The following is a 12,999-nucleotide window of genomic DNA, read 5'->3' as shown; positions in this document are numbered from 1 at the left end:
TCTGCTCGTCTATACATTTCGTGTCGTCATCTTCCTCATTTTCTTTGCGTGCTGCTTCATATATATCCCAAACACTCTAAGGATCAGGCCAAAGACGACGGATCTCATGTTCCTCTGCAACTAACATCTTGATCAGATTCTTTTTCTCATTCCTTGTTGTGTATATGACTCTTCCACCAGAACCTTTAGGGAATCCATCTCAAAGATACTTCCCCATCTCTCATCCTCCTTGAGTTTCTCCTCATGGTCCTGAAGCTCCTCGTTCCATTTGTCCTCTTTTCGCACATCATCAAACACAATCAGATACTTCTTCAGCCTCAGATTCAAGTGAAGTAAAAAAGAGCAAAGCAGAGAGCTCCTTCTCTTCAGCCGTCTCTTTATCAACTGTTCCAGTGATGAATACTAAAATTCATTCAGAAATAAGGTTTATGAATAAGAAAACTTGATCAACAAGTAAACTAAAAATAGAGAAGCCTAGGCTATGATGAAAAGATATTCTCAAATGTCTCCTAAAAATGAATACTCCACTGAGGAGATTGGTTCACTGGTGAGTTTCTTTTGATCTGTCAGCATTGATTATTAGATAAAAAATTAATATCTACATAGTATTATATTTATAACATAAGAAACTTACTTCTTCAGCGGTTGTTCCTGTTATTTTTGAACCATCTTCATCAAATAAAAAAAAATTGCAGAATCATTTCCATCATCCACTATTACTTCAATTCTGAAACCGAAGAAATTTGATTTAAATTTAAAATTTAATAATAAATGAATATATATATATATATATATATACTATTTACTTTTATAACTAAAATATATAAAATAGTGAATAATACCTCAACACACCAACAGATTGTGATTTAACACATTTTTGGCAATAAAGTGACAGTTAGGATTTTCTCAATTTGGTTGAGCAACTTGAACATAATATATAATTCCAACCACTATGCGAGACAATGTTAGTAGTGGTTGCCATACACATCATTGTCTTTTTCTGCAGTTTATAAGGTTATAAGATATTAGAAATAATTTTATATCATAACAATTTAATTAGATATTTCATATGATGAAGAATTATTTATAAGATATAGTTATATTACCTGAGGAATATCAGATGAAATGAAATCCAAAATATCATTAATAGAATTTTGGACTTAGAAATCTCATTATTTATTGAAAGATTTTCAACCATGTAGCCAAGGTTAAACAAACAACCATCATCATAGTTAAATTGTTTTCAACTAATTAGGCTTAATTTTAATAAAATAAACATCCAAAGTAAATAGTACATTTTTCGAAAGTGAGCACCATAATCAAAATCATAATTCAAACATAATTTAGTTCCAGGAGATATTGACAAACAAATTACACCTTGGTATGTCTTGATCAAAACACTTGTGATTCTAAGAACAATATTATTATTTTTCACTTAGAATAGATACAACAAAAAGCTGAATATAACTTATTATTTTGCTTGTATTTTGCTTATTTTTTCTTGGATTTTGATTATGTATTTCTTTGTTTTCACTTATTTTAATCAGTTTATTGCCATCAGTTAATGTCATGTAAACTCGGAATAATATTTAATGAAATAAGTTGAAAAAAAGCAAACAAATGTCAAGGCCAAACTGCAAGAAATGAGCCTATGATTGAAGGATCATCTCGCCTTTTCAAAGGAAAAAGAGCGATCTCTTTCCAAATCATACCTGGTAGAATGGTATCACCAGGAAACTTGAAGCTTTCCGAACAAGTTCAATTGGAGGCATCTTTTAGAATGAAGTTGTCATTCTCTAATAGCTCTGCCACCATGAGCTTCAATTGGTTGTCTTGAGATAAAGTTTACAATTTTAAATAGTACATTTTTCGAAAGTGAGTAACAGAATCAAAATCATAATTCAAAAATAATTTAGTTCCATGAGATGCTGACAAACAAATTACACCTTGATATGTCTTGGTCAAAACACTTGTCATGATAAGAACAATATTATTACTTTTCATTTAGAATAGATACAACAAAAAGCTGAATATAACTTATTATTGTTTGTATTTTGTTTATTTTTTCTTGGATTTTGATTATGTATTTCTTTATTTTCACTTATTTTAATCAGTTTATTGCCATCAGTTAGATATCATGTAAACTCAGAATAATATTTAATGAAATAAGTTGAAAAAAAGCAAACAATTGAATATGTTTGTATATTAGTGAGCAGTTTGAACAACTGATATATATCCAACATTTGATGTTAAAAAGCATACATCCCATAGGGAACCAACATATACTAGATTATAGTTTTTTTATTATGGCGAATTTAGAGAAAAATTCACCATGGGTAAATGTCAAGGCCAAGATGAGCCTATGATTGAAGGATCATCTCGGCTTTTCAAAAAAAAAAATAGCGATCTTTTTCCAAATCATACCTGGTAGAATAGTATCACCAGGAAAATCAAAGCTTTCCGAACAAGTTCGATTATAGGCATCTTTTAGAATGAAGTTACCATTCTCTAATAGCTCTGCCACCACGAGCTTCAATTGGTTGTCTTGGGAAAAAGTTGACAACCAAACTTGCAAACTCCCTTCTGCCCCAAACAAAACCAACTTGTTTCCACCCATCTGAGTGTTCCATTCAAGCCAAAGAGAGGTGTGTCTCGGTTAGCCCATACATACTTCTGAAACTTTATATTCCTATACCTAATTACTAAGTACCATTTCTTCTTACCTAGTCTAAATAACCCTAATTCAAAACTCCCTAGATATGCTGATTTGATTAACCGTTATGTGTATAAATTATGTATGCTGAATTACTATATATTTAAGTAGGGGGGTTTCATGCGCCTTGAGCAGTTATAATAATTTTCAAGTAATATTTTTATTTTAATTGATATGAAATATAATTATTATTATTTTTTTTAATTTTATTGGTTTAAAAATTAAAACCATAAAACCAATTATTTTAGTTTGGTTTAACAATTTTGAATTTAAATTTATTTAGATTAGGTTAAATAAATTTTTATTTTCTACAACAATAACAATTATATTAAAACTATATGTATGCAATATATATATTCAATAAAATTTGATTTTTATTTATAAAACATTGATTAAAATCAATCTATTAAGTAATCATTTTACTTAGATAATTTATCGCAATTAAACATGAATAAATTTAAAATTTGGAAACTTAAATCAACTGTTTCTTTACATTGTTTAATATATTTTGGTTAAAAGTTCAAACATGTAACTATGTACAAAATTTTGACTTGATTAATAATATCTAGGTTTTATACTCCTTCCATTTCATAATAAGTGTATTTTAAGGTTTTTGTACATGATTTAAAAATTGTTAAACTTTTTATTTTAAATTTATTTAATAGTCTTCCTAAAAATAAATATTTATATAGAAATTTTACATTAGTGGTGATATATGAGTTAATAGTCATTGCCATATATAAAAATCATTACCAAAAAATGTTTATAAAGAAAATTGTACATGTCACAATTAGTTTGTTGTCATGTCATATTTTTCAAAAGCCATGTCATCTTTCTTTTGTTGATACTGAAAGTGGTGACGATACATAGACAAATCATTTTACAAATAATTTTAAGGGATTTTTGGCAAGACTATTAAAATATATTATTAAATAATAATTTATATATCACAACTAAATTAACATATATATCACATTAATAAAAATAAATTAATTATAATTATCAATAATTTTTTTACATCAACTTATATATCATATTTTGTATAAATAGACATATTTACCCAAATTAAATTGTAAGTGTGTATCAACAAATACAAAACTAAAGCAACATTAATCGAATAATGTTTTTGATAAAGCAAACTAAAACAACACTAATAAAAATATTGTTTTTATAACATGAAATTTCAACTCTATTGAAATGTAGATAAAATCAATTGAAATAGTTACATCAAATAAAAAGAAATAAGACTTCAAAAATACATTTATGATTTTTAAACCATTTCAGTTAAATACTAAAATAATAATGTCTAAATGTAAATTATTTTTTTTTTAAATAAAGAATACCATATTTATTATTTCTACACACAGTGAGGAAAAATCATAATGTTCCTTAAGTATCTAAAAAGATTTTTAGGGGTTATGATTTTGACAAAATTTCTTCTCATCTCTCTCCTATTTACTTTTTTCTAATTGTTTTTATTAACCATACATATATAAGAATCCAAACCATTTTTTTAAAAGAAGGTGCACTTCAAAGATAAATCTTTTCTCTGGATATTTAAATGAAGCTCAAAGCATGGTCTCATATTCGTGGAAGCCACACATATTTAGTATCGTGGAGTTGCTTCAAACTCGGATCACTTAAATCACCGGAATACGCCTACTAGTAGACCATCCATGTATAGTTTTTTTCTAATTGTTTCATTATTAAGATACTCACTTAGAACCTACTGATGGTCATGCTCTTATGCAGAGAATAGTGACAATTCACCATTCTTGCTCTTGCATCTTGAAGAAACAGACACAATCACAATTCATAGCTTTTGCGCTTGAAGATACGCTCACTGAGTCACACATCTCTTTGGGATAGTTTTTCATGCAAGTGCTGGTATTTATTTTTAACAAATGCTATAAAGATGAGTATATTCATTTTACGATTTAACAAGGTGATAATCCGCACCCTGCGCAGAGTGAATGGAGTACACAAAATTATAAATTTTAATCTATAGATATTGAAAAAATAAAAGAAAAAGTGACATATTATAATAGTATAGATTAGCAGAAGTAATGTTTGATATACAGATTGATGCAAAGAAACCAATTTGGGATTGGAAGTTTACTGAAGTTTTTTTGTCAAAAAAAGTTTACTGGAGTATCTGGGTAACGATAATATTATTATGGTTGAAAAACAGTAATTGTCTTATTATCGAAGTTTTATAGTTATATTTTATGGTTGAGAATGTTTTTAGTGTTGTCACCTAAGTAATGGTAATTTGGTTAATAACACATGAGTTCAAGGTTAATTTATAATAATGTTCCTCCTTTAATATAAAAGGATGAATACTATTTTTTGTGTATGCTATTTGAGGATATAAACGTGTTTTTAGTGCTATTTAAAGATATTTCTATTTTATTTGTATAAAGTCAAATACATAATCTATAAACACTAAACTAACCAGTTCTATTATTTTCAGTTATAATACCAAAATGTCATAAGTTATGATAAACTAATTCATTTTGTTTTATATTCAAATAAGATTAGAAAACAAAATATTTTTTTTTTGGAGAATTCTTTATGTTGTTATTCTATTACACTTAGCCGCTAAGTCGTCTCGTCTGTCCCCCATGCAAAAGTCATTGAGATTAGGCCTGGGCAAAATAACCGGAACCGAAGAACTGAACCGGAACCGAACCGAAATACCCGAAACCGGAACCGGACCAATACCCTCAAATACCCGTACGGTTCCATTATTTTTATATCCGAAATAACCGAACCGAACCGAACCGGAACCGAACTGAGAACCGAACGGGTACCCGAATATATAAAAATATTAATTATATATACATATAACATCACTAAATATATATTTTTAATTTAAAATTCTATTAAAAGTATCTGAAAAAGTTGATGATAACTAAATTATTGTAAAGTATCCAAACTACCCGAAAGTATCCGAAAATATCCGGATAGTTTTATCCAAAATATCCAAAGTAATCCGAAATGTCCAAATTTTTTATCTAAATCATCCTAATTATTTGATATTTTACCTTAAATACCCGATATTTTATCCAAATTATCCGAACTACCCGAACTATCTGAACCCGAACCGGATCCAAATGAGAACCGAACTTTTTCCGGATATTTTTCGGATCCTACATTTACTATCCGAACCGAACCGAACCCGAAATTATCCGAACCGAACCGAACCGAAAATAAGTCAAGTACTAAATGGATCCTCTAACCCCTATCCAAACTACCCGAAACCCGAAATACCCGAACCGAACCGAACCGATACCCGAAATGCCCAGGCCTAATTGAGATAATCCAATTTACTGTATCGAATTTCGACATAGCATTAGAAAATTTTAACAAAAGCATTGAATTTACTGAACTTTAATAAGCTTATTAAACTCTTGAGTCTTTGTTTATTCCATCTCTTGTCTCATTTGCAATTGACTGATGTTGCAGGTGAGATCCGGTCTCACTTTTTTTTTGAAGTATACATGGGTATACTGGTCACATAGAAATGGTCCAGACTAGTTACGTGTTGCCATGTGTCGGTCTTTTGTCTCTGGCGATGCCGAAATGTTAATTCCCGCTTTTCACTTTTTTAACGAGTGGGAAAACAGAAAACAAGTAAGAAAAACAACGCTTCTTTGACAAATGTGTCTTTCTTTAGTCGTTTTGCGAGAGGTACGTAAAAGCTTTCTAGGTAGGGAAAATATAAAACCTTTCTTACCAATTACCTCAAGTTCACAAGTTGATTACTGATGTGGTTTATGTTATGGAATATCTTCAAAAAACTTGATCTAGACATTTTTTTTTTTTGCAAATTGGGTCTTGTGTGTGTTTTAGGTTTCTTCTGGGAGCTGAGAAGAAAGGGTTTTCATGGTTTCCAAGGAGTTATCACCAGAGGTGCCAAAGAAAAAAGATGATCCAAAGACTGCAATCCAAGAGATCCTCAAGATCGTGAACCAACTACATACAAAGCTTCTTCCATATCAGAGGCAAGATATAATAAAGACGTCTGGAAGCACTGCTGCTGGACTCAATAAGCAAACATGATCATAGACCAATAACCAAAACAAGAGACTTGAATCAGTGACAAGTTCACCTGATGTTTTAGTTGGCCAAGAAGATTCTGAGGATGTGGTTCCCAAGCTGCAACTTAATCTACGTAAGTTGAACAGTGATCTGATTAAGCTACAAGAACGTAACGAAGACGTTGGATATGAGGTGAGGAAACATTTTACTCCACTTAACAGCCTGCTGAAGAAAGTGGAGTCTTCAAAACATGAGTTTACCAAAGGCATGAAGAAAGAATTGGGGGATATCAACACGAAGATGTTTAACTTGATGACGAAAGTCCCCATGTTGCCCAACAAAGGGTAAGAAACCCAAAGGATCAGATTCTCATGCTGGCTGAGGTGGACAACTACGGGAAATGCATTGCTTGCTTGCTTGCCTGGCATTCATGCAAATGATGAAGATCTCAGAAGACTAGTTGTGTACAGAGATGTAAAAAACAAGTTCAAAGAGCTTATGGGCTTAAAAGAAGTCAAGGGCGAGACATACATGTGGGAAGTGTGGGTTGAGTTCCTTTCTTATGCAGCAACTTAGTGTGGCGCTATCGAACACGCGGCTCAGCTAAGCAAAGGTGGAGAACTCATAGCTTTGTTTGGTTATTGATGGCTCATTTTGGATTAGGAGACCAGTTCCAGATCAACCAAGGAGGTGCCATAACCAAACTTATTATAAGCAAAGTGATGTTCGAATGACGGCAGAAGTAGCAATTAGTTCCTCAATTTGCTTCTGTTGTGTTCGTTTGTCGTATAATTACCAGATATAGAATCATCTGCATTTTAGTTCTCATGACCTTCATGTTTATCTTGTGCCTTGATTTATGTGAGCTTGATTGTCCTACTAGCCAAAACAGAACTCTCCACTAAATGATGTTCCTTTTTATCCTACATACAATCAGTTAACAAAAAAAAGCTCTTTATATGTGTTAAATTTGAACTTCACTAGAAGATTCTGTGACAGGACACGTCACCACTGTCCGTAACGACTCCATAACAGTTTTGATGTTATCATTATCTGTTTGGTTTTATGATTTACATTCACATTAGGATTCCTATTTGATTTGGCTTTATCTAGTAGTTGGTTTTCCTATATATGTAAGCCTCACGGCATATTTAGCTTATTGTTATAAAAAGAACTGGAATTTATTTGTATCGCAGGAATTTATATAAGGGCAAAATTTTATACCCGTAGAAAATTATAACACTGAAAGAAAGTGTTTATCTGAGAGAGAAGGGAAGATTGAAGTGTGTATTTGAAACGATCGAACTTGATCGTATATATAAAGAAAAAAATCTACTGTGTAAATAGTGCAGCGGGCCCCACATCATTTATAATTTCAACTTATGCGGCGCTGTGTTCTCTGACTTTCATAACACTCCCCCTTGGGGGCCGGTGACACTATCCGCCCCCGCTTAACGTCTTTGTTGCCTCGTTAAAAACCTTTCCAGGAAAACCCAATGGGAAAAACCATAGTAAGGTAAAAAGAGTACAACCACGTAAGCTCCCCCTCGAATAAGCAGTCATAGATCCTTTTGATGACGCATTCCAATGTTATGGATGTGTTTTTTGAATACCGAGGTAGGGAGTGATTTTGTGAAGAGGTCGGCTGCATTGTCGCATGATTGGACATATCTTACTTCAATCTCTTTCTTCTTCACGAGCTCTTGAGTGTATGAGAAGAACTTCGGATGAATATGCTTCGTTCTATCGCTTTTGATATATCCGTCCTTTGTTTGAGCAACACATGCTGCATTATCTTCATATAAAATAGTTGGCTCCGTATTTTCGCCAATCCCGCTGCTTGAACAGATGTGTCGGCTCATTGATCTCAGCCATACACATTCTCTACTTGCTTCATGGAGTGCAATGATCTCAGCATGATTTGAAGAAGTAGCCACGAGCGTTTGTTTCTGGGAACGCCAAGATATAGCAGTGCCTCCGATCGTAAAAACGTATCCTGTTTGCGATCGGGCTTTGTGTGGATCTGAAAGATATCCTGCATCTGCAAAACCAACCATTTGACCTTTTGAACTTTTAGGATAAAATAAGCCTAAATCAATGGTCCCTTGGAGGTAACGAAAAACATGTTTGATCCCATTCCAATGTCTTCGGGTTGGAGATGAGCTGAATCTTGCCAAAAGATTCACAGCAAATGATATATCAGGCCGTGTACAATTTGCAAGGTACATCAGCGCTCCAATTGCACTTAGATATGGTACTTCCGGACCAAGTATCTCTTCTTTCTCCTCAGGTGGTCGAAATGGATCACTTTCAATATTAAGTGACCTAACGACCATCGGGGTGCTAAGAGGAGTTGATTTATCCATGTTAAATCGTTTCAACACTCTTTTAGTGTATGTGGATTGATGCACAAATATACCATTTTGTGAATGTTCTATTTGTAGGCCAAGACAGTACTGTGTCTGTCCTAGATCTTTCATCTCAAATTCTCCTTTGAGATAGTCTGATGCCTTTTGTATTTCCTTTTGAGTTCCGATAATGTTAAGATCATCAACATATACCGCGATTATTACAAATCCGGATATTGTTTTCTTGATGAAAACACATGGACATATAGGATCATTCACATATCCTTCTTTTGTTAAATGTTCACTGAGACGATTGTACCACATACGTCCAGATTGTTTTAACCCATATAATGATCTTTGCAATTTTATTGCACATAACTCTTTAGGTTTGGAACTTAATGCTTCTGGCATTTTAAATCCATCAGGGATTTTCATGTAGATATCAGTATCTAATGATCCGTATAGATAAGCTGTAACAACATCCATGAGACGCATCTCTAGATTTTTATCAGCTGCTAGACTCATCAGGAATCTAAATGTAATGGCATCCATAACTGGAGAATACGTTTCTTCATAATCGATTCCAGGTCTTTGAGAAAAACCTTGAGCCACTAGACGAGCTTTGTATCTCGTAATCTCATTTTTCTCATTTCGCTTTCGAACGAAAACCCATTTGTACCCAACTGGTCTCACATCTGCAGGTGTGAGCACAATAGATCCAAATACTTTTCGTTTATTAAGCGAATCAAGTTCAGCTTGTATTGCATTTTTCCATTGTTCCCAATCATGTCTCTTTTGACATTCATAGACAGATTTTGGTTCTGGATCATCGATTTCTTCATTTATTTCACTTGACACAATATATGAGAAAGCATCATCAAGGTCATTTTGTTCATTTCTATTCCATATCCTTTTATTATGGATGTAATTAATAGAAATCTCATGATTATCTTTCGATTCATGATGCTCTGATTCATGATGCTCTGATTCATCAGAATCCTTATCATTTATTTCCTCCAAAATATTTTCTGCTATTTTGGGTGCATCATATATTTCAGCTTTCTTCTGTTTCCTAGGATTCTTATCCTTAGAACCAACAGGTCTACCACGCTTCAGGCGTGTTTTTGGCTCTCGTGTGTCATCCTCCTTTTCTTGTTCATTTGGCATTTTGATACGAGCAGGAGCATTTGCAGCTGGTATATGAGATTTAGTTACCGTCTTGGTATCTACAAATGCATCAGGTAGCTGGTTAGCTATACTCTGTAAATGCATAATTCGTCGAACTTCTAGTTCTGACTCTTTAGTGGGAGGATCAAGATATAACAATGATGGTACACTCCATTTTATATCACTTCCAACATTTTTGTTTTCTCCCCCTAGAACTGGGAATACATTTTCGTCAAAATGACAATCAGCAAAACGTGCTGTAAAGACGTCACCAGTCTGTGGTTCTAGGTATCTTATAATCGATGGAGAGTCACAACCAACATATATTCCCAACCTTCTTTGTGGTCCCATCTTTGTTCGTTGTGGTGGTGCTACAGGCACATATACTGCACAACCAAAGATTCTTAAATGGGAAATATTTGGTTCTCGACCAAACGCTAATTGTAGTGGGGAATACTTGTGGTATGCACTCGGTCTGATTCGAATGAGTGCTTCTGCATGCAAAATAGCATGTCCCCATACAGAGGTTGGAAGTTTTGATTTCATGATCAATGGTCTTGCAATCAGTTGCAGACGCTTAATTAACGATTCAGCCAAACCATTTTGCGTATGAACATGAGCCACAGAATGTTCAACTTCAATTCCCGTTACCATACAATAATCATTGAATGCTTGGGATGTGAATTCACCAGCGTTGTCTAATCTAACCCTTTTAATATTATAATCAGGGAACTGTGTCCGCAGTTTGATTATCTGAGTTAGAAATCTCGCAAATGCCATGTTTCGAGATGATAATAGACAAACGTGTGACCATCTACTGGATGCGTCAATTAATACCATAAAATAGTGGAATGGTCCACATGGTGGATGTATCGGTCCACATATATCACCTTGAATTCTTTCAAGGAACTTTGGTGATTCTTTATCGATTTTGGTTGGCGATGGTCTTACGATCAATTTTCCTAGAGAACATGCAACACATGTCATTTTATTCCCTTGAGAAATCTCCTGGATTTTCAGTGAATGACCATGTGAACTTTCTATGATTTTACGCATCATTGTAGTGCCTGGATGGCCAAGGCGATCATGCCATAATGTGAACTCTTCTGGGTTCTGTTTTACTAAAAGATTTGATTCGATCTCATCGATATAAGTATGATGTAACCCCGAAGGAAGTTCTGGAAACTTTTCCAATATGTGTTTTCTGCCACATTTCTCAGAAGTTACATACATGTATTTCTTTCCATCCTCAGTTGCAGACTGAGTATCATATCCGTGAAGATATATATCTTTAAAACTCAATAAATTCCTTTTAGAACTTGGAGAATATAGAGCATTATTTATGGAAAATTTTGTTCCATTCGGTAAAGTAAAATTTGCTTTACCAGTTCCTTCAATCACGTCTGCAGGACCTGATATTGTATTGACGACAATTCTTGTCGGTTTTATATCAGAGAAATATCTCTTTTGTCTCAGAATAGTGTGTGTTGTTCCACTATCTGGTATGCATATTTCACGAATCCGTTTCTTGGATTTTGCTTCATTATCATTCTGATCCATTTCTGAAATTGTCATAAATATTAATAAAAGAGAAACATAAAATTCATTCATATAAGGAAACACATAATTATACAATAAGATGACGTTAAAAACATCATTTTTTTTTTTTTTTTTTTTTTAAAACATGAAATATAATAATTATACAAGGTAATACTAAAAACTATTCAATACTCTTATCATAGGCATTTCGATTCTCTTCAGGAGTAATCTAGTCCAGCTCATTAGCGAAGTCGGAGGATTCAAGGTATGAGGTCCTTCAACATTTTCCGTGAGGTTCACCTCTTTAGCCTTTCCTTTTATGGACTCTTGATATAACTTGCACAAATGTGGGGGAGTACGACAGGTACGGGACCAATGTCCTTTACATCCACATCTGTAACATACAGTCTCACTTTTCTTTGTGGTATCCTCTTCGGTTTCTTTTCCTTTAGGAGGTTGTTCAGATCTAACCCATTTGTTAGATCTAATACTTTTAGGATAGTAAGGCTTTCCACGTTTGTTGTTGAAACGCCGACCACGACCTCGGTTGGTCTGGTTTCTCCTTCCCGAATATTCTACCGCCGTAGCATTCACTTCGGGAAATGCCTTGGCTCCCGTAGGTCGGGAATTATGGTTTTTGATTAGTAACTCATCGTTCTTTTCAGCCAACATGAGTGTTACCATCAATTCAGAAAATTTGGTGTACCCACATTTTCTGTAAATTCGGGATAAGACGTTGTGTTCTTTGTGGAAAGTATTGTATGTCTTGTCAAGCATTTCTGCTTCGGTGACAGGGTTACCACAATATTTTAATTGTGCAACTATCCTTAAGATAGTGGAATTGTAATCTCTAACCCTTTGGAAATCCTGAAACCTGAGGGTTTTCCACTCTTCAAGAGCGTGAGGGAGATTGATTTCCTTTTGATTATCGAATCTGTCTTTCAAGGCTTGCCATAGTACGGCTGGGTCCTCAACGTCTCCATAGTCGTGAGTTAGATTCTCATCTAAGTGCTTCTTCAGGAAGATTATCGCTTCGGCTATATGCTCGGGTGGCGATTTGTTACCGACTTTTATCGCTTCGGTTATCTTTTTTATTACAAGATAGGGTTTCACATTTGTGACCCATCTGACATAGTTTTCGCCGGTTACTTTCAGAGCCGGGAACTGGAGTTTCTCGATGTTTGCCAT

General features: G+C 33.8%; 1 pseudogene; it reads right to left on the bottom strand.

Moving 5' to 3' along the window:
• Positions 1–11,901: 11,901 nt before the first annotated feature.
• On the bottom strand, positions 11,902–12,999 carry LOC125589820 (annotated as a pseudogene).

This window comes from Brassica napus, chromosome C7 (assembly GCF_020379485.1).
Source record: "Brassica napus cultivar Da-Ae chromosome C7, Da-Ae, whole genome shotgun sequence".
In the NCBI taxonomy this organism is placed as follows: domain Eukaryota; kingdom Viridiplantae; phylum Streptophyta; class Magnoliopsida; order Brassicales; family Brassicaceae; genus Brassica; species Brassica napus.
Note: the sequence above shows the minus strand (reverse complement) of the source record. Positions and strands in the feature narration are given on the sequence as shown.